This window comes from Miniopterus natalensis, chromosome 12 (genome assembly GCF_054644295.1).
Source record: "Miniopterus natalensis isolate mMinNat1 chromosome 12, mMinNat1.hap1, whole genome shotgun sequence".
Lineage (NCBI taxonomy): Eukaryota > Metazoa > Chordata > Mammalia > Chiroptera > Miniopteridae > Miniopterus > Miniopterus natalensis.
This window is the reverse complement of record NC_142092.1, coordinates 7,872,059-7,895,924: the sequence shown is the minus strand read 5'-3', so window position 1 is coordinate 7,895,924 and position 23,866 is coordinate 7,872,059. Positions and strand designations below refer to the sequence as shown.

Here is a 23,866-nt window from a genome sequence, read left to right as displayed (position 1 = left end):
TTATTCTCACATGGATTCTATCCACAACCAACGATATGAAAAATCACTATGGTATTTCAACCACAAGAACAGTAATGACCAACATTCGAAAAACACCCACCCGGCTAAGATTATTAGTAGCTCATTAATTGGCCTCCCAGCCCCACCAAACATCTCTTCCTGATGAAACCTTGGTGCCCTCTTAGGAGCATGCCTACCTGTTCAAATCTAATTGGACTGTTCCTAGCTCTACACTACTCATTTGATATGGCCACCACACTGAACTCTGTAACCTGCATTTGTTAAGATGTAACTTATGGTGGACTCCTCCGCTGTTTATGTGCAAATGGAGTTTCTATATTTTTTATGTTTTTTTATGTCTTTATCTACATATAGGATGAGGACTCTACCATGGATCCTATACTTTCAGAGAGACATTGGAATTATTTTACTGTTCGCTGTAATGGCAACAGCATTTATAGGCTATGTACTACTGTGAGGACAAATATCCTTTTGAGGGGCAACGGTAATTACAAATCTACTCTCCACAATTCCCTACATGGGAACAGACCTCCTAGAGTGAATTTGAGGGGGGTTTTCACTAGATAAGGCCACCCTTACCTGGTTTTTCACTTTTCACTTCTTACTTCCATTTATTATTTCAACCACAGTAATAGTTCACCTTCTATTCTTACATGAAGTAGAATCTAATAACCCAACAGGAATTCCATGCTATATAGATATAATCTCCTTCTACCCATACTACACAATCAAAGATATTCTAGGATTTTTACTTATATGCTAACACTCCTTGCATTAGTGTTATCCTCCTCTGGTCTTCTAGGAGACCCTGATAACTACACTCCAGCAAATCCACTCAGTACCCCTGCACACATGAAGCCAGAATGATATATTCTATTAGCCTATGCAATCTTATGTCCAATTCCAAATAAGTTAGGAGGCATACTAGCTCTCATTCTCTCAATCCTAATTTTAGCTATTATCCCATTACTCCACACCTCTAAACAGCATAGTAGAACTTCCATCCACTCAGCCAATGCTTATTTTGACTACCAGCAGCCAATTTGTTAACTTTAACATGAACTGGAGTCCAACCAGAACACTCATATATTATTATTGGCCAGTTAGCATCAATCCTATATTTCTACACTATCCTAATTTTTTAAAATATATTTTTATTGATTTCAGAAAGAGGAAGGGAGAGAGAGAGAAACATCAATGATGAGAGAGAGTCATTGATCAGCTGCCTCCTACATGTACCCTGCTGGGGATCGAGCCCACAACTCAGGCATGTACCCTGACTGAGAATTGAACCTTTACCTCCTGGATCGTAGGTAGATGCTCAACTGCTGAGCCAAGCCAACCAGGCTCACTATCCTATTCTTAATACCATTAGCTAGCCTCATAGAAAATCATTCACTAAAATGAAGAGTCTATGTAGTATATTTATTATCTTGGTCTCGTAAACCAGAGAAGGGGAAGAACAGTTCCCCCAAAGACTCAAGGAAGAAGCGTGAGTCTCACCGCCGGCACCCAAAGATGAAATTCCACTTAAACTACTCCTTGACCATCTACCCTCGAATGCAACTTATCATGTAAACCAATAAAGTTAATGTGCTTCATCTGTATTAAATTTTTTAAAACCATAAATTCTATTTTCTGCCCATGTATTGTCTCAACTGGCCTATGTATAATTGTGCACTAAGTTGTATGCTGCATATTATATGCATTACATGTATAATCGCTCATTAAATTATTTACCCCATGCATATAAGTACATTAACATATTTATTTACATAATACATAGATTACCAAACATAAAATGCTCAACTCCATGAATATTCACAACATGTTTGATTAGACATAGTACATAAAATTATCTGTACACCATTAAGTCAAATCAATTCCAGCCAGTAGGCATATCACAGCCATTATCATTTCTTAACTACCTACTTCCAAGAAACCAGCAACCCACCCAACACGTGTCCCTCTTCTCACCCAGGCCCATTACATGTGGGGGTCTCTAAACTGGGCCATAAATGGTGTCTGGTTCTTACTTCAGGGCCATCTTACCTAAAATCACCCACCTTTTTCCCTTAAATAAGACATGTCAGTGGGATAATGACTAGTCAGCCCATGCCACAGCATAACTGTGGTGCCATGCCCTTGGAATTTTTTAATTTTGGGGGGTATGCTTGGATTCAGCTATGGCAGTCAAAGGCCTTAACACAGTCAGCTAGCTTGTAGATGAGCTTATGTTGAAGACTACTAACCACCATAATGAGTGGCTGGTACCAGGTGTCTTACCAATCAGCCCTGGGAGACAGCAGCTGTTGACCTGTGGGCCTCCTGGAGTGAGTCAAGAGCCTGTGTTCTCATTGGCCACATTGGCTATGGTGGTGTGGCCTCTCCCAGCAGTGCTTGTTACGGCCAGGGACTGGACCCAAAGAACCAGGACTCTGCCTGGCATGGGGAGGAGACTCCTGAGGTGGGGAGCATGGCTGCCAAGCTCCCAACAGCCCAGGTCCAGTGTAGATTCAGGCTGACGTTCTCTGGTGAGTGTTGTCCTTGCTGAGAGGGGAGCAAGGACAAGTTTGACCCCTGTCCTAAGGAGCTCCCACAGCTCTTCACTCAGCTCCTGAGGCCTCACAGCCTGCCTGGTGCTGCGCAAGTGGTTTGGGCCAGAGGCTCAAGATGCTCGGGGAGGTCCCGAGCCCTGGAGGAGCAGGATCCAGCTGATGCCTCAGGAGGAACCAGTGACCTTCCAGGACATGGCTGTGGACTTCACCCAGGAAGAGTGGGGTCAGCTGGATCCTGTTCAGAGGACCCTGTACTGTGACGTGATGCTGGAGACTTTCAGGCACCTGCTCTCTGTGGGGAATCAGATCACCAAACCCAAGGTAATCTCCCTGCTGGAGCGAGGAGGAGAGCCATGGTTGGTGGAGCATGCATGTCCTCAGAGCACCTGTCTGGAAATGGTGAGAAATCCTGAAAGCAAAGCGTTGATCTCAACACATAGCATTTTTGAGGAAGAAAAATCCCATAGCATAAAGTTGGAACAGTAAGTGTGGGATAATCCTTGGTTCTCCAGGTTAGAAATTCTGGGATGTGAAGAACAATTACAAATGCACCATGTGAACTGGAGTACAGCTAGGAGGCAGATGGTCTTCATGCAAAAGCAAGTACTCTCTCAAAGAGGCTCTGAGTTCTGTGAACTTGGGGCAGAGTGTATCCAGAGCTTAAACATTATTCCACCTCAGAGAGTTTCTCAGCTAGAACATGACTATGATCCTGATACAAATGCTAAAAGTTGGAGGTATAACCCGGCCATAATGTATACAGATAAGATTACCTGTGAAAATGATTATGACACAGCCTTCTACCAGTCCATGCAACCTATTCACCCTACAAGGGTGCAAACTGGAGATAACCTTTACAAATGTTCTGATGCTGTTAAATCTTTCAATCATGTACTGCTTTTGGTGATTATAAGGGAATGCATACAGAAGGAAAACTCTATGAATATAAGGAATGCCATCAAATCTTTAACCAGAGCCCATCATTTATTGAACATCCAAGACCTCATATTGGAGAAAACCAGTATAGTTACAAAGAATATGAGAATATCTTTTACTTCTCATCCTTTACGGAGCATCAAAAAATTGGCACTGTAGAAAACGTATATAAATACAATGAATGGGAGAAAGTCTTTGGGTATGACTCATTGCCCACTCAACATATAAGCACTTACAATGCAGAAAAACCCTATGAATACAATGAATGTGGAACGTCTTTCATCTGGAGTTCTTGCCTTAGCCAACATAAGAAAACTCATGCTGGAGAGAAATTCTATGAATATGATAAATGTGGGAAAGTTTTCAGGTGTTCAGCCCTTACTAAACATGAATGGTCTCACACCGGAATAAAACTCTATGAATGCAATAATGTGGAAAAGCCTTCAGCTGGAATTCTCATCTTATTGTGCATACGAGAACTCATACAAGAGAGAAGCCTTTCGTATGTAATGAATGTGGAAAGTCAACTGGAACTCCCATCTTATTGGACATCAGAGAACTCAGACTGGAGAGAAACTTTTTGAATGTACTGAATGTGGGAAATCTTTCAGCTGGAGCTCCCATCTTATTGCCCACATGACAATGCATACTGGAGAAAAGCCCTTTAAATGTGACGAATGTGAAAAAGTTTTTAGGAATTAATCAGCTCTTAGCAAACATGAAAGAACTCACTCTGGAGCAAAACCATAAAAATGTACTGAATGTGGAAAATCCTTCAGCTGGAGCTCTCACCTTATTGCCCATCAGAGAACTCACATGGGAGAGAAACCCAATAACTGTCAGGAATGCGGCAAAATATTCAGAGAATGTTCATTTCTCACTAAACATGAACTCATTCGGGCATTAAGCCCTATAAATATAATAAATATGGAAATCCTGTAGCCAGATGGCTCATGATCAAAGGACTCACACTGGAGAAAAGCCGTATGAGTGCAATAAATGTGGGAAATCCTTCAGCCAGAGCTGTCACATTATTGCTCATTGGAGAATTCACATGGGTGAGAAGTCCAATAAGTGTAATCAGTGTGAAAGATCCTTTAACTGTAGCTCTCACCTGACTGCTCACCAGAGAACTCACACTGGAAAGAAACCATATAGATGTAATGAATGTGGAAAAGCATTTAATGAGAATTCTTCCCTTATTGTACATCTGAGAAACCATACTGGAGAAAAACCCTATAAATGTAATCATTTGGGAAGGATTTCTGTAAGAATTCTCTTATTATTCATCAGAGCATGCACAGTGGAGAGAATTGCTTTATATGCAATGACTGTAGAAAATCCTATAATGGCCACTCAGCTCCTCTTCAATACCAGAGGAGTTACAGTGAAGAGAAAGTCTGTGAACTGAACTGATGAGAAGTTTTCTTTCATTGTACATTTGATAACACATTGAAAAAGCCCTGTAAGTATAATCAGGAGGGGTTGATTTTTAGTAAGAGTTCAGTAAAACTTCCCCTTACTACTCAATACAAAATACCTTCTTAGAAGAAACGAATAAATGAAAACAATGGAGGAAAGGTTAGCAGTTATATAGCCCTTATTTAACTTTAGATAATTAAAGCAAAGAAAACTACAAACTCCTCTTATGGTCCACCAGGAATCCTGCTTGAGAAACTTCAAGGTAGAGAATGAGACAACTTTTAGTAAGAGATCTCAAATAATTGTGGATCAGAGCGCATTGGTAAGGGAAAAACCTTGTGCTAGGAAATGTGTTTCAGCTGATAATACACTGTTTTGCATCAAGCTGTAGTATTGGATGGGAAGTTTTACAGTAACATTCTGTGCATAATTATGGAAACACAGACTTTGATTTTATAAGGGGAAGGGTCTGGGTACCCTTTAAGGAATAGAATATTCCTATTTAAGAAATAATAATTTAAGAAAAAATAATATTGAATGGGACATTTACTATTGATCAAGATTAACCTTAGAAAAGATCACTAAATGAGATCACTAATAGTGGAAAGGTTATTGCCTAGAAGTATGAGACTTATGTTGTTGGGACAAAAGGTGACAATACTAATGCAGTGTGTCGGTGTTCATGGTTTACTCATTACTGCATTTTTGGACATTCGTTTGTGATTTGTTTTAGGCAATCACCGTAAGTTACAATTATGGACACTGCATCAGAAAACATAACCTGAAGGAATAACAAAGAGCAGAGTTGTATATACATATCTACTATTACATCTAAAAATGTATATGGATAAGGAATGGAAAGACCCATGGATAAATTAACTCAGTTAATTAAAATTTTTTTTTAAGTTTTACAAACACATACAGCACTTACCACATGCTTTTCAATTACTAACCTGATCAATCCCCTTAGTTCTATGAGGTAGGTGCCATTATCATCCCAGTTTTGCAAACAGAGAAACGGAGGCAGGGATGTTGAGAAACCAACCTAAGGACACAGCTAGTAAGGAGTGGCACTGAGATTATTCAGCTCCAGAGTCCATGTTTTTAACCTATGTTATGCTGTCTATCCAGGGATTTTTCCCCCTAATGTTTTGTTTTTGTTGCTGTTGTTATTCAGTGTTTCTATGGTAGATATTTGCTAATAAAAATCAAGAGATTCCTCAAAAAAGCAAAACAAAACAAAATCTGGTTAGCCCTAGCCAGATTGGCTGAGTGATTAGAGTGTCAGCCTGTGGAATGAAGGGTCTCAGGTTCAATTCCAGCCATGGGCACATACCTTGGTTACAGGCTCAATTCCTGGCCATGGTCAGGGAGCATATGGGAGGCAACCAATCACCCCAAACAATATCAAATACAACAACTTCAACTAAATAAAACAAAACACTTATTACACATAAAAGTATGGGTGATAGAAATTTATTCTTCTTATACTTTGTTGTCCTTCACTTCTCCAGAACTATAGAGGCACAACTGCTAGATATTTTGCTCTACTCCCACAGTCCTCAAGACTGTTCATTTTCTCCCCAGTATATTTTCTCCCAGTTGTACAGATTGAGTAATTTATATTGTTCTATCCTTTAGTTCATTCATTTCTGTTACCTCAAATCTGCTAGTAAGCTCATCTCCTGAGCTTTTCCTTCAGGTAAGTATTTTTCAATTCTGAACTTTCCATATAATTATTCACCATAACTTGTTTCTTTGCAGAGGCTTTCTAATGTTTCATTATCTTAAGTGTGTTCTTTTAGCTGTGGATATCCAGTGGTCCAAACACCACTTGTATAGATGGTCTTTTTCCAACTGAATGGACTTGGCACCCTTGCCAAAAACCAACTGACCACATATGTGAGGATTATTTTTTCTGAGCTCTCAATTCTATTCTGCGATCTATATTTTTATCCTTAGGGCAATACAACCATTTTCTCACTGTTTTTACCTTGGTCTTAAGACCCACACACACAATAAACTAATGGACTGCTGCTAGCCTGGTGCTGAACTGGACCCAGTTCCAACATGGAAAGAAAACTCTGGACTCTGACTCTGCATCTAGCTCTACTCCAATCCCAGCTACACTTCTTCTGTAACTGGACTAAGGAAAATTGGTCTTTGGAAACCGAGGATTGTATATCAATGCAAATAAAAATCACTCAGTTTTCTAGGCAAGACCCAGGAATTTTTTTTTCCTCGAGATATCATAAGAACTCCACCCTAAGCCCCCAGTGGGGAACAGGACACCCAATTACTCCAATAACAATATGGCCTCCAAGGAAGTAAGGTTAAATGAGGTCATAAAGGTGGGGCCCTGATACAATAGGCTGGAGCCTTACAAGAAAAAAGAAGACACCAGAGCTTATAGCCACTCTCTCTGCCACATGAGCACGTAAGGAGAAGACAGCCATCTGCAAGCCAGGAAGAGAGCCCTCACCAGGAACCGAGTCAGCTGGCACCTTGATCCTAGACTTATCAGGCTCGAGAACTATGAGAAATTAATTTCTGTTGTTTAAGCCATAAGTTAGGTATTTTTTTATGGCAGCCCCAGCAGACCAATTCAGATTTTGGTTCTGAGAGTGGGGCGCTACTATAACAAACACCTAAAAGTGTGGAAGTAGCTTTGAAATTCTGTGTTGGGTAGAGACTGGAAGAGTTTTGAAGTGCATGTTAGAAACATCTGAAGGGACTGTTGGTAGAAATACATTATTCCAATTTCTCCTTTCAGGAAAAAGCTATAAACAGAATTGGCTAAGTGTCATGTTGTATATGTCGGCCAGAATATTCTATATAATTGAGATCTGACACATATAAAGTACCTGGAAATGCAATTTAAAGAGTCCTAACATATGTAATTTGTGTGCCTCAAATAACAAACAGCAAAACAAACCCCTTTGTTCCTTCATTCTTTCAAAATTAGTTAATATAGTGGTCTCTTTATGAAACAAGTATATTGAATGTCTGACACTCTTACAGGTATGGAAACTTCACCTTAAAAAACTAACCCACTCAGATGCTCATACCTGGCATCCATCTTTCACAAGGAAGTGAATCAAAGGAAAAATTGTTTATCGAGAGATGTTGGTCATAGACAGGATTCAGTTCAGGGTATGCTAAGGGTCCCACAGGAAGTGGCAGAGTAGGGACGGGAAAAGTAAGCTGGTAGAGCATTCCAGTCTGGCCAAGAATGCTTCTTTATTAACACCAGAAATGGGAAAGTGAAACGTACAAAAGAAAAATTTCCCTGTTATGATAGGGAGCATTCTGAATTGCATGCACTACATACACATTTATCCACAGGTATAAAATGTTTAACAGTTGAGGGACACACAGCTTCTCAGTGATGTTGGATAACATCAAAGCCATAGACATTTTTAACTTACACAGTAACAGGCAAATAGCTACCATATGAGCCCAGTATTAACATCAAGTTCAGATTTTCTTGCAAAAAAAAAAATCTTTTGATATATTTATAGAACAGGGAATACAAATCTGAATTAGCACAGTTGACACTATGTTGTATAATGGACACAACCAGCATAGAAGTTCCCCAGCGGCAACTATTTAGGTGGTCAGTAAATGTTAACTCCATTTGGTTATGACAAGTTCCCATGCTGCCGTCTTAGATTAGAAAATCTTTCTGTTAGGACATATATTCATTCAGTTACTATTTATTTCCTACCTGAACTTTCTCCACCCAGGCTCAGAGGGGGTGAAGGCACAACTTTCAAGGGCCAGGCAAATAAAGAGTGAGTGTAGCAGGCGCCTCAGCCTTGGGGCGAAAGCAGTGTGACTACACTGTGGAGACACTGTTTGGCTCCAGCCACAAGTCATCCACCAGGAGTGTAGATGTAGGACTCTGTTCTCAGAGAAGTTGGAAATCCAGACCTTTAGATGCAATCTTCCAATATAAATATAAAGCATGGGTCCAGCCAAACTAAATCTACCCATGAGTCACAAGCGACAGCAGTTCAGCACCCTAACCTCTACACAGAGAAAACTGATGTGACCAAAGGCCACTGGCAGCTCCACACTTCCCATATGGTGAGGGACAGATTGTCAGTCACCCAGACTCTGAGACACACTATGGTTCCTGCCCCATTTCAACAGAAATGCCTTCCCTCAGCTCTTCACCTTGCGTAGTCCATTAGGGGGTTGTCAGGGAGCACAGTCAGTTCCTCCCTCAAAAGCTTTCTTCCACTTTATTGGGCCCTGGATATTGCTAGGCAGATAAGCACGAATATCCACTATTTTTAACTTAACTTCAATCAAAGTTTCCTACTTGGTGAATGCCTGACTTGTGAATGAAGCAGAGGAGTCCAAGAGACGGCTCCAGGTAAGATGGGCCCCACCTCCAAGGTCAGGCTAGGTACGGCCTAATACCAGCAAGGTGTTAGGACAAGACAAGGCAATGGGTGCATCCTGCAAGAGCTAGAAAGGAATTTCAGGACTCACCTCATCCCTGGTTGTCAGGAGCCCTGGAGCCATATTCCTCATGCTCATCCAAGAGAAGAGTCATGTTGTACAGACAGAGCTGGGGGAAGAGAAGAGACATGGGGGGTACTTAGGAGGCTACCCCTCCAGGTAGCATCCCAGTTCAGCAGGAGTGAGGGGTGGTACGGAAGGCAGATTGTAGAGCATTGCAGTAGCTCATCCTTAACCAACGTCCTGTAAATAAAGCCCCTAGAGCTGGTCCAGCAGGAGGCTTAACCCCAATGCCTGTTTGGGAAATGAAGCCCCCAGCAGCTGGTGAGACTTTGTCACTGCGTGGACTCGATAAAGAGTAAAGGGCCTCAGAGTGACCATAGGTGAGCATTCATATTGAGAAATAAAGTGACCTAACATAGTGAAAACAGAAGTTCCCCATCCACATCTGCCCTGAGGCCAAAGGACAAGGCCCAGGAAAGTCAAAGCACAGAGTGTTGGGAGAGACTTGAAGCAGGGTGGAAGCCATAACCTTATTTCAACCTCCCCTCCACTTACATATCAAAGACTAGGTTCCCAAGAATTGAAATGTATCTTGAAATTTAAGAATGTGTAGTCAGCAAATGGCCCAGATCTTCAGCAAGTAAATTTCATAAAGAAACTTTTAACAGGGGAGATTTTTCTTAATGCAAAGCTACTTAAGAGAGAAACCATTCTTCAGATGTCATCTACAGGCCTTGTTTGCATAAATGAACATTTTGGGGACTCTGAATGTCAGTTCAAAATGAACTAGGTGTTAAATGATGTTAGAGAATTATTGTGAATATTGTTCAGTGTGATCTTGATATTCTAGTACAGAGAAAAATGAGTCAAGAAATGCAGTTGAAATACTGAGGGGTGAATTGACATATTTGTAATTTTCTTAAAAAGTAAAGCCTTCAACAAGTTAATGGAGAGAGTTGATAAGGGAGAGAAAGGGAGCATGAGCTAGAGCATGCAAATACTCTTATGGAATCAAGGGAGACTTAGGAGACATATCAATCGAACACTTACTAGATATTAGATGGCATTAAACAATATCAATTTTATTTGGTTTAGGGTAAGAATGTGCTAAACTGATACCCTCTGGAAATAATTGTGGCTATGCTTAAATAAAGAGTGCAAATTCTACAGCTAACATCGTATTTAATGATGAGAAACTCAACGCTGTCCTGCTAAGATCAGAAACAAGGCAAGGATGTCCTCTCTCAGCACTCCTATTCAATATCATACTGGAATGCCTAGCTAATGTAAGAAGACAAGAAAAGGAAATAAAAGAAATATATTGGGGAAGAAGAAATAAAACTGTCTTTGTCTGCAGATGATCTAACTATCTAGGTAGAAAACCCCAAGGAATCAACAAGGACTTTCTGGAACTAACATGATTACATTGAAGCTGTGGATACAAGGTTAATGTACAAAAGTCAACTGCTTTCCTATATACCAGCCAAGAACAAATGGATTTTGAAATTAAAACTACTGCAAGATTTATATTAGCTCCTAGTAAAGTAAAATTCTTAGGTATAAATCTTTTTTTAAAATTTCATAATATCTATATGAGGGAAACTACAGATCTCTGCTCAAAGAAACCAAAGAAGATCTCAATAGTCCATATTATGGATAGAGAAGCTTGATATGAAGATGTCAGTTCTTCTCAACTTGATCTATTCACATTCAATGCAAACTTCATCAAAATCCCAGCACCTGGGATTCCAAGATGGTGCTGGATTAAGTGGAAGCTATAATGACAATCTCCCAGGACTAAACTGGAATTACTACTAAGATATAGAAAAACTATCTTGAATAACCAACTGAAGACTAGCTGCAGAGAACCCTTATAACCAAGGAGGAAAAGTGGAGACTACACAGAGGCTAGTAGGAAGTGTGGAGGAGCAAGAGGGCTAGCTGGGCTACCACAGGCAGAAGCTAAATTTCTGGAGGGATATTTCAGCTGCTTGGGGTTCCCACTGAGAACTCTGGGGTCTAAACCCTAAGCTGGGCTCCCCAGCCCAGAGCACCAGAACTGAGAAAGATCCCTACATAAGATCTGGCTGTGAAAAGCAGTGGGGTATCTGTCAGCCAGGGAGAGGAGGCAAGAAATACAAGCACCCTTTTAAAGGGGAAACACACAAAATTTTGTGTGCAGTCACTCACCTTGGGCTCCAGTGGAGGAGGGCAAAGTGGTCTAGAGCTGTCTGAGGAGAATCCAGGGTTGGTAGTTCTGGGGATAGAGCTCAGAAAGCAGCTGCCTGGTTTCTTCTGCTGAGTCATTCCCCCATATTGCAGAGGACATCTTTCTCAGGGAGACCTTTACCAACCAGGCAGCTTTTGCCTGTGGTGGAAGCAGTTGTTCCACCCGTTGGAAAACCACTTGCCTCACCCTATGGAGTTTACACCTTGCTGTGATCTACAGACCGAGGCTCATTAAGAGACTCAAAATAACAATCGGCCTGCAGGCAGAGGTGGATCTTTGGGTGCTTTGAGTCTTTTCCTGATCTGCTTCTGGACCTGGGGCTAGGAAAAGCATACCTTAGTGAGCATCTCTGTCCTTTCCAAATGTACCAAGCCCAAACAGAAGGAGCCACAAGCTGTGGATCACTGCTAGCTCCAAACAGAGTACTCAGGGCCAGTAGAAAAGCATTTGACATTGGCCTGCACCAGCAACCCTCAAAAAGACTGGAAGTAATAGCAGATCTACCTAATACATGGAAGCAAATCCAAGCAGCCAGCCAAAATGGGGAAACAAAAAAATACGCCCCAAATGAAAGAACAAGAGAATTCTCCAGAAGAATAGCTAAATGAAATGAAGATAAGTAAATTATCAGATATAGAGTTCAGAGTAATGATTATCAGGATGCTCAACAGCATGAGAAAAAATATAGAAACTATAAAAAATGATCAGTTGGAAATGAAGAATGACAGCAGAAATAAAAACATATTGAAAGGAATAAACAGCAGATTAGAGGAAGCTAAGGATCGGATCAGCAACTTAGAAGACAGGATAGAAAAAAATCATTCAATCAGAGAACCAAAAAGAAAAAAACAATGAAAAAACAGGAAGACAGTTTAAGGGAGCTGTGGGACAACATGAGATGTAACAATATTCACATCAGGGGAGTAGCAAAATGAGAAGAAAGTGTGCAAGAGAACCTGTTTGAAGAAATAATGGCAGAAACTTCCCTAACCTGGTAAAGGAAAAAGTCACACAAATTCAAAAGGCACAGAGAGTCCCAAGCAAGAAGAACCCAAAGAGGTCTATGACCAGACACATCATAATTAAAATGACAAAAATTCAAGACAAAGAGAGAATCTTAAAGGCAGTAAGAGAAAAGCAATCTGTTAACTACAAAGGAGCTCCCATAAGGCAGTCAGCTGATTTCTTATCAGGAACTCTACAGGCCAGAAGGGAATGGCTTGAAGTATTCAAGGTAATGAAAAGCAAGGATCTGAAACCAAGACTACTCTATCCAGCAAGGCTACCATTCAAAATAGATGGTGAAATAAAGAGTTTCCAAGACTAAAAATGGCTAAAGGAGTTTATCACCACCAAACCAGCAATGCAAGAAATGTTAAAGGTACTGCTGTAATAATAATAATAAATAGAGAGAGAGGCATAGGCATAAAGAATTAAGATGGTAATAAGTATCTACCAGTAATAACCTTAAATGTAAAAGGATTCAATGCTCCAATCAAAAGACATATGTTAACTTAATGGATAAGAAAACATGACCCATATATATGCTGTCTACAAGAGACCCATCTCAGAAGAAGAGACTCACACAGGACCAAAGTTATGGTATGGAAAATAATTTCCATGCAAATGGTAATAAAAAAAAAAAGCTGGGGTAGCAATACTCATATCTGACAAAATAGACTTCAAAATGATGGCCATCACAAGAAACAATAAAGGCCACTACATAATATTAAAGGGATTGATACAAGAGGATATAAGCCTAGTAAACATATATGCACCCAATATAGGAGCACCTAAATATATTTAAAAACTTATGGAGGATTTTAAGGGAGATATCAACAACAATACAGTCATAGTAGGGGACTTTAACACCCAGTGGCTTCACTGGGTAGGTCTTCCACACCAAAAAATCAATAAAGAAACAGTGACTCGGGGTTTGAAGCTGCACCGCGAGGGAGCGGGACAGCGATGACAGAGGTGGGCGCTCCCCCCCGCAGGTATGGCAGCCCTATGGACCAGCGCGACTCAGAAACCGAGCACCTCCTGAGCCCCAGCCTCGGGTATGGGACCCAGGCTGGGGCTTTGCCGGCCCCTCCAACCCCTGTGGAAGAGGAAACCTCCGCCATTGTCTCAAGTACCTCTTCATGAACCCCTGTGACAAATTTTGGGCCAAGGGCCGCAAGCCCTTTAAGTTGATGCTTCAAGTGGTTAAGATCTTGGTAGTCACTCTGCAGCTCATTCTGTTCAGGCTCAGCAACCAGCTGGCAGTGACATTCCAAGAGGAGAACACCATTGCCTCCGCCACCTCTTCCTTCTGGGCTACTCTGATGGGGCAGATGACACCTTCGCAGCCTGTACACAGAAGTGTCTCTACCAGGCTATCTTCTACACTGTGGACCAGTATCTGATGCTCCCTGATGTGTCCCTGGGCCGCTAGCATATGTACAGGGCAGGGCAGCCCCTGGGCCAATGGCTCAGCCCTGGCCCTCTGCCAGCGGCACTACCACCGCGGCCACGTGGACCCAGCCAATGACACCTTTGACATCGACTCAATGGTCATCACTGATTGCATCCTGGTGGACCCCCCTGAGAGATCCCTTCTGCCCCCCAGTGATGATTTCTCCCCCTTGGATGGCAACGCCCCTTACAAGAACCTCATGCTCAAATTCCACAAGCTGATCAACGTCACCATCCACTTTCAGCTGAAGACCATCAACCTTCAAAGCCTGATCACCAATGAGACCCCAGACTGCTACACCTTCAGGATCCTGATCACATTTGACAATAAGGCATCCACCAGCCTGGAGGCCCAGGCCCACCCCAGGAGTGTAAGCACCCCAGCACCTTCAGGCAGGGAGACCACAGCTTCCGCTCCTGTTTACATGGGAGTGAGCCTCACCTGCTCCCTCTCCTTCCTGCTGTGCGCCTGCTCCCTGCTCCTGGCTTCCTGCTGCAGAATGAGTTTGTGGGGTTCATGTGGCAGCAGCAGGGACAGGCCATCAGCCTGTGGGAGCGGCTGCAATTTGTCAACGTCTGGTACATCCTGTTGATCACCAATGATGCGCTCACCATCTGGGGCACTGAAATGGCAATGAAGCTAAGGACTTGGCCAGCTACGACGTCTGCAGCATCCTCCTGGGCACCTCAACGCTGCTCGTCTGGGTCGGTGTCATCACTACCTGACCTCCTTCTGTAAGTACAACAGCCCCATCACTAGGCTGCAGGTGGCCCTGCCCAGCGTCATGCGACTCTGCTGCTGTGTGGCTGTCATCTACTTGGGCTATTGCTTCTGCACCTGGATGGTACTGGGGCCCTACCATGTGAAGTTCCGCTCATGGTCCAAGGCGTCGGGGTGCTATTCTCGCTCATCAGTGGAGATGACATGTTCGTGACGTGAGCGGCAATGCAGAGGCAGCAGGGCCGCAGCAGCCTCGTCCGGCTCTTCTCCCAGATCTACCTTTACTGCTTCATCAGCCCCTTCACCTACATGGTGTTGAGCCTCTTCATCGCACTCATCACCAGTGCCTACCACGCCTTCAAGCCCCAGGTGGCGCAGGGTATTAGCCCCAGGACCCTGGACTGGGGAGATCCTTGCCTATTTATTTTTAGGGTTTGTTTTTAAGGACTGACTCTCTGCAGCACCCTGTGAGGGCATGGGCCAGTTGAATCGGACGCTGGGGTGGGACAGGGGTAGGGTCAATAAAATGGGAAAATAAAAAAAAGAAGAAACAGTGACTCTAAATGACACACTAGATCACAAAAATTGACATCTACAGAATATTTCACCCCAAAGCTGCAGAATACACATTCTTCTCAAGTGCACATGGGACACTCTCAAAGACAGACCACATGTTGGGACACAAAACAAGTCTCTGCAAGTTCAAGAAGACTGCAATCATATCAAGCATCTTCTCAGATCACAATGGCATGAAATTAGAAATCAACTACAGTAAAAACACTCAAAAACATTCAAACACATGGAGGCTAAATAACATGTTATTAAACAATGAATGGGTTACCAAAGAGATCAAGGAAGAAATTAAAAACTTCTTGGAAACAAATGAAAATGAACACACAACAATCCAAAACCTATGGAACACAGTGAAAGTAGTCCTGAGAGGGAATTCATAGCACTACAGGCCTAGCTCAAAAAACAAGAAAACAATTTTTAAAATATATCTTTATTGATTTCGGAGAGAGGAAGGGAGAGGGAGAGAGATGGAAACATCAATGATGAGAGAGTCATCATTGACCGGCTGCCTTCTGCACGACCCTGACTGCAGATTGAGTCTGCAACCCTGGCATGTGCCCTGACTGAGAACTGAACCGTGATCTCCTGGATCCTAGGTCGATGCTCAACTGCTGAGCCACGCCCAGCCTGGCAAGAAAAATTTCTAATAAACCCTACAACTTAAAAAATTAGAAGGGGAACAATAAGATAAGCCCAGAGTAAGTAGAAGAAAGGAAATAATAAAGATCAGAGCAGAAATAAATTAGAGACTAAAAAAAAAAAACAAAAAAATCAATGAAACCAAGAGCTGGTTCTTTGAAAAGATGAGTAAGATTAATGAACCTTTAGCCAGACTCATCAAGAAACAAAGAGAGAACTCAAATAAACAAAATCAGAAACGAAAGAGGTGAAGTAACAACTGACACCACAGATATATGAAGAATTGTACGAAAATACTATGAACAACTATATGCCCACAAGCTGGACAACATGGACAGAATGGACACATTCCTAGAAAAATACAATCTTCCAAAACTGAATCATGAAGAATCAGAAAACCTGAGTAAGCTAACAACAACTGATGAAATTGAAGCAGTAATAAAAAAGCTCCCAGCAAACAAAAGCCCTGGTCTGGATGGCTCCACAGGGGAGTTTTACGAAACATTCAAAGAAGAACTAACCCCTATCCTCCTCAAAGTATTCCAAAAAATCCAAGAGGAAGGAACACTTTCAAGCTCTTTTTATGAGGCCAAGATTAGCCTAATTCTAAAACCAGATAAAGACCCTCCAAAGAAAGAATTACAGGCCAATATCCCTGATGAACATAGATGCTAACATCCTCTACAAAATATTAGAAGATTGGATCCAGTAATATATTAAAAAGATTATATACCATTGAAACCCGACACAAGGGGTCCAAGGCTACCTGTCACTACTTGGGCCAAATTAAGGAGAGACAGGGTTGAATCATATATGAGCATTTACTCCATTATTGACCGCAAAAACGGGAGAGCAGTCTGTCACCCTGGAAATTCTGCTCTGACTCTCCTTGCCAGTTGGCTAATTATATACCAATGAGGGAGAAGACAGGCTATGTGCAGCTTTGAGCTACAAGTGTAACAGAGAAAAGCGAGGGTTGGGTCTGCAGTACAGCCTTCAGGAGCTCAAAGTCCAATAACCAGGTGGCTAACCTTCTATGTTACAAACAGCTCAGCCTGTTCCTGAGATCAAAGTGTGGTCAGCATTCCTGAGGCAAACTCCCAGAGGCGGGTCAGGGTCCCAGCACAGGAACCAAATCAAAGCGTATCCTGTCCTTGGTCTGTTCTCAAAATGTATTTCTTTTCTGAGTAATGGACCCACCAAGGCACCTTATCTTTTTACTACCTTGTTTCATCCTTCATTTTCCCAGGGTCTGTAAGAAAACTTATCTATAGTTAGTAAGGTGAGTAATTATTAAACACCTGTGGCTCTATTCTCATTATGTGCCCTTTCTCACTATCACCATGACCAAGTGGGATTTATTCCAGGGATGCAAGGCTGGCACAATATTCATAAGTCAGTAAATGTGATACATCACATAAACAAACTGAAAGACAAAAATCCCATGATCCTATCAATAGATGCACAAAAAGCAGTAGACAGAATCCAACACCCATTTTTGATAAAAACTCTCAGCAACATGGGAATAGAGGGATCATACCTCAACACAATGAAGGCCAAATATGGCAAACCTACAGCCAACATCACACTCAATGGGCAAAAACTAAAACCATTCCCCCTAAAAACAGGAACAAGAGAGAAATGTCTGCTTTCAACCACTCTGTAATTTTCAGCAGTTCAACTCTGTAACAATAATAAACCTGTTAAATTTTTCTGGACAATGCCAGAATTTAGATTTATTAAAAACCAAGTAAATTTTTTATTGATGGCAACTAAATGGTGTTTGCAGCATTTTTATCATACAGTAGATTCTATCCATTCACTGTACTTATCTAAGTTGTCCTAAATGCAAGTAAATGTTTTTAAAGTTGTCTGTCTCTGTGCTGTTACTGTAAGTTTGCTATTAAACTATAAAAAACTACTAGAGCTAATAAATGAACTTAGCAAACTTGCAGAATACAAACAACACACAAAGAATTTCTATTTCTGTACAGCAGCAATGCACAACTCAAAAGGGAAATTGAGAAAACAATTCTGTTGACAATAGCATCTAAAAGAATACCTAGGAATAAATTTAATCAAGGAGATTAAAGACTTCTACACTGACAATTATAAACATTGCTAAAGGATATTAAAGAAAACTGAAATAAATGGAAAGACATTTTGTATTCCTGAGTTTGATAATGTTAATTTGACATACTACCTAAAGCAGCCTACAGATTCAATAAAAATCCCTATCAAAAATTTAATGCCCTATTTTATAGAAATGGAAAAGCCAATCCTCAAATTCACAAGGAATTGCATGAGCACTGAGGTGCCAAGAAATAAAAATGATCCAAGTTGAAGGATTTACAGCACCTATTTCAAAATCTACTGCAAAGCTACGGAAACCAAAACACTCGATGTGGGCATAACAATAGACATATTGACCAATGAAATAGAATTGAGAATCCAGAAATAAAACAGTGTATCTGTGGCCAACTGATTTATAATGAGGGTACCCAAATCATTCAATAGGTGGAAAAATAACGACAGGACAACTGGATGGCCATATACAAAAGAATGAAGTCAGACTCTTACCACATGCCATATACAAAAATTAACTCGGAATGTATTGATGATGTGATATAAGACCTACAATTGTAAAAATCTTAAAATAAAACATAGGGGAACATCTTCATGACTTTGGATTTGGCAATGGATTTTTTGCTATGGCACCAAAAGCACAAGCAAAATTTTCAAAATTTAGATTTCATCAAAATTTTGGCTCTTCCACCACATGAGGAAATAACAAGAAGGTGCTGGATATGAACCAGGAGGAGGACTTTCACCAGAATGTGACCATGCCAGTGCCTTGGTCTTGGAGTTTCAGCCTCCAGGTCAATGGAAGAGGTGGCACCAGTCATCCAATAAGTGAGTTTCTCATAGGAAGAGCCTGTATGTTTGTGTTCCTAGGTGTTGTCTGGGTGAAGGGAAAATATAGCTCTGTTCTCGTTCTGATGGTACCACATTCAGCATCCAGACAACTAACCAAAATGCAAGGTTCCTGAAAGACGACCTGGGAAGCTTATGTGATCCAGAACTGAGTTCCTGTGGTTAGTTATATGCAATATCCAAACAGAACTCATCGGGATAAAAACCTAAATTAAACACAAACTCTGCCCTCAAGGAACTTCAAGTCTAATAGGAGACGGGCAAGAGCATACTGTTTACACCCATGGCAGACCCAGGAGGAGGAGAGGAGAAGAAAAAGTCTCCCTCACAAGACGACCAACTAACAACTACCCTCAGATAAGATACTGTTAGCTGGTTTCAATATAGCTGTGAAAATTCTAGGCCCCAAGGATGAGGCTGGCGTTTACCTCTGGACAACAGAGACTGAGAAGGACCACATTAGGTTTCAGTTACCTCCAGTCAACTGAGGTTTGAAAACATTAAATGGGAAACTCCACTGACAAACAATTCTTAAGTTTTAAATTGCACACTGAGTACCTCACTTCATCTCATCATGTAGGCAATGTATCACCTCCCATTATCACAAGAAGGCTGCATAGAAAATAAGAGAAAGAGAAAAAATGTGAGATTGGCTCTACGTAAAACTGTTCTCTGATTAAAAGAAGTCCTAACATACCCATCAGGGAGATCATCATGTAGGAATTGCTTCTTTTAAAAAAAAAAGTTTTTATTGATTTTAGAGAAAGAGGAGAGGGGGAGAGAGAGAAACATCAATGGTGAGAGAGAATCATTGATCAGCTGCCTCCTGCATGCCCCCTGCTGGGGATCGAGCCTGTAACCAGGGCTCTGACCGGGAATCCAACCCGGATCTCCTGGCGCATAGGTCCATGCCCAACCAGCTAGGCAGGAATTACTTCTTGATTTGGATCTTGAAGCAGTATTAAGAAGAGGACTGCCTCTTGCCTGAGCTACTAGGATTTTCCACTAGGGATGTTGCAGATGGAATTCCTGCATTAGATCCAGGGTCCTACAAGAAGACTAATCTGTCTTCTAACTCTGAGACCATGATTCACATGTTTCATCAAAAACAAATCATAGTTTTTGACTCCCTCATCTGCCTCAGCTTTAAAATAATTTCCACTTCAAAGAAATACATAACAGTCATCAATTTATTTGATGATAGTTGCCCCAAATATATGTGGTGAGAGACTTTTAACAAAAATAATCCATATATGCTCAAGACAAAGGACCCGGTGTGCTCTCCCTTTGGGGAGCACCCCCACCACCATTCCCCTTCCCCTCTTCTTCCCGCATAGGCACGCGTCTCCTAAACTCTAAGGGACCCCACGAAACTTGCAACCAGAACAGCAGGGGGCAGAGGCAGCTCGTTGCAGGCTAATCCCCTGAACCTGACCCCAAGGTTTCCTTTTCTCAGCTTCCCTGAGAGCCAGGGGGGCCCAGCTTAGGCTCTTCTGTTGCTTCGCCTGTGCTAAGCCCTTTCTTGTTTTACTGTCCCCAGCATTAATAAATGTTCCCTCGGGAATAACCATCGGGACTCATGTTGTGAAATTTTTCCTGCACAAAGTCAAGAAGCCACATACCACCGGCTGGCCCTATGCAGACCCACCAAGGGCCAGGTCCCCTTTCTCGTAACAGAAATACTTGGCTTACTGAAGAAATCACGCGACTGTCATGTGCTTAAGATCTATAACGCATGGCTGCCTTACTAGGAAAATAAAGTGATGGGTTTTGGAAAAAAAGGGCAGTGTGCTGGATTGCTAGAATGATGTATGTATTATTTTTAGGGCACAGAAAATGAGAAGCCATCACTCTCTTTGGATAAGTCTTTTCTGATCTGTAAAGGAAAAAAAATCCTACCCTGCACTTAATTCTCTTACATCCTTTCTGTTACAACCAGTTTCATGAAAGGCGACTGCCTGGAGGATTTCAGGAAACCCATTCTGGATAGGTGTGCTGCACTCCATAGATCTTCGTTGAATGGCTTGAATATGCTTCTTGAGACCACATTGATGGTTCTTAGAATTCAGAGGCAGAAAGTCCTGGGTTGATACGGTGGTGCGTTGTTTTTCTACCCAAACTTGGCATGGCCTTTCTATATTTTCACCCAAAGTTTCATTTTTAGATGCCTCATTTGCCAATATTAGCCTTTAAATGAAAATATCAAAGATTTCCTGAAACGCAGTGCAGAAGGGTTTCGAGTGATGGCATCAAAAGGTAAGAAATGCTTCACCCACCACTTTCATGCATTTCTTTTACCACCCTAAGTGTCTGCTCAAGGTGGAGTCTCAAGCTGACTTAGATCCTTTTGAAAGGTCTCTTATAGGCTATCTAGGCCACCCAGCAATTTTATATCTGAAGAAGCAAAATTTTAGAGTAGCAGGAGGGCTGTGTCCACCTGCACACTGCAGAGTGGGGACTACTCACATCTCCCCTTCCATGTAGGTGACACCACCAGCCCAGCACTTTGAAGTACACAGTGAAGATTAATGGGTGGTCATTTTGATAAAACATTCTGAAAATATTTGTGTAAATCGCTGGAGATCGTAAGTTTATTTTGAGAAGAATCTTATTTAAAAACCCATTTATGTGAATTACTGTGTTTCTTTTGAACTAAATAGTCAGGTATTACATGTTTTAAAAATTCTTGTGGCACACCCATGTGCCTGCCATGACACACTGGTTGAAATTCACTTCTTAGAAGGTTAAACATCAACTTCCCATGTGACCCAGGAATTCTACTCCGGGTATTTCTCCTAAAGACATGAAAACAGATGTCCACAGAAAGATTCATATGCAAATGTTTACAGCAATATCAATTATAAAAGCCAAATCTAGAAACAATCTAGATGCCCATCAGCGAGTGAAAGAATAAACAAAATGTGACATATCCATACAATAGAATACTATTCAGCAAAAAAGGGAACAAAACTATTCATATATGTTGCAATACGAATGACTTTAAAATATGCTAAGTGAAAGAAGCCATATTCAAAGGATTGCATTTTGCATGATTCTCTTAGGGATTAGGTTACCATTCCCTCGATCACAAAATAACTATATATAAACCAGGTATTATTTTTCAGTGGACTTTTCCCAGTAACTAGAATATATTTTCTCACTATCCAGACATTCACCATACTGTCCCACTAGGGTTTGGGATTGGGGGATGATTTTTTAAATCATTGTTAAGATTTCTTATTTACAATCTAGGAAGTTGCTAGATCTCAAACATTGTGTAACTTTTCAGATTTTCTCAAACATCTCTTTCCTCATTTTGATTAGTGTCCTACGTCTGCTGGGTGTCTCCTCTACTTTCAGATTTGGTTAAAGCACGACACCTCAGGACTTAGTATTTGGCGTCCTAAGCAGCTGACAATGGGCTGATGATACAACCTAGGCGTTTAGAGGACTCAGTTTCCCATGAGGACCTGTGATCAATGTTTCCTGTACTAATAGGGAAAAAAAGGCATGGAAGAAAGCTGGGCACATTTTAAGAAGCAAAGGGTAGTTTTTGCTTTGTTCAGCACATTCGTATTGGAACCTTGTTCTCACTTTGCATGGTTCTCTACCAGGCAAGGCAAAGGAAGGACACAATTGCATGAATTTCTGTTAACAAGGTACTGTGAAAAGCAAGAACTGTATATACACACTGAATTTACTGAGAGCCTGTCATGTGAAACATGCTGATATTGAGCACTCTGAATAACATACTAGGTATATAAAATGAGATGTTGAAAGAATGTTAGTCTACATTACCTGTGAGAAACAGATCAGCTATATAGTTTGCTTTTAAAATGTTTCTGTATCAGTATTTCATTGCAAATCATCAAAGAAGCACTAAGTTGACTAGGGTAACTGCAGAGTTTCAAAATTTGCAGTTGCACAGAAATGTAACTTAAATTTTTATTTCTGAATATCTTGAGCCCCTACTTCTGTGAATGGCAGAACACTTAACTCTCGTCCATTTTAGGTAATTGTTTTGATTTAAAGCAGTTTTAGAAGTCTATAAAATTTAAGGTTCTCCACCTACCCCTTTTCCTCCCTGAGGGTGATCTAAGTTTCCAAAGGGCTATCATAGCACCAGGGAGGAGTGTCTGGTTCACAGGTTGTCTGAGCTTGGTCCTTGCTGGCTGACAACTTCTAACATCCAGGTTTCTGAAATGTCCCCACCACATGCAGGCTCAGGTTCAGGGTCCCACCATGGCCTCCATATGCCAGAGAAGCAGTTTCTACCATCCTTACGCCAGCCACAGGGCTCCTTCCTAGCAGATGGCCTGAGCACCTTCACTTCTCCCTTACACTTCAGCACACTTAAGAGGCTTTCCCTGGACTTCCCCGAGCTATGTGGAATCCAGTGAGGGGAGCTTTCCTCTGCAAGTAACAACACACCCACTCATGGTGGGGTAGTTCTGTTACCGGGAAACCCCAGTGGGGCTGGGGGCTGCCTGTCGCTGTATCCAATTCAACGGAGGCAGGGTTGAATCATATAAAGCTGGCCAAGGAAAACGGAGCATATGAGTATCTAAAACCTGTCTTAAGGAGCAGCCTGAGGGATCAGGTCATATGGGGCAAACTGAGGCTGGGACTGGAATGCAGCTACATGCAGTCATGGAAGTCATTTTTTTTTTTATATTGGTCGCCTGGGGATGTCTTGATAAGGTGGTATCTTAATCCATTGTTCACAGCTGGCCACCTCCTTAATTGCTTCAGTCTAGCATCAAGGGGAGTGCAGGGTGCAAAGGCCTAGGAGAAAGATGTCTAAGCAAAAAAACCTTAAATCCCTGCTTACATAAGTATATGTGTTCTACAATTTTATAAGTAATATATTTCAGATTAATTCAGGTGCTCCATCTTTGGACA

The 23,866-nt window shown here is 41.5% G+C and overlaps 2 pseudogenes; both read left to right on the top strand.

Moving 5' to 3' along the window:
* The first annotated feature begins 2,828 nt into the window (after positions 1-2,828).
* On the top strand, positions 2,829-4,931 carry LOC107538170 (uncharacterized; annotated as a pseudogene).
* An 8,719-nt stretch (positions 4,932-13,650) lies between these two features.
* Positions 13,651-20,638, top strand: LOC107538154 (mucolipin-1-like; annotated as a pseudogene).
* Positions 20,639-23,866: the final 3,228 nt, after the last annotated feature.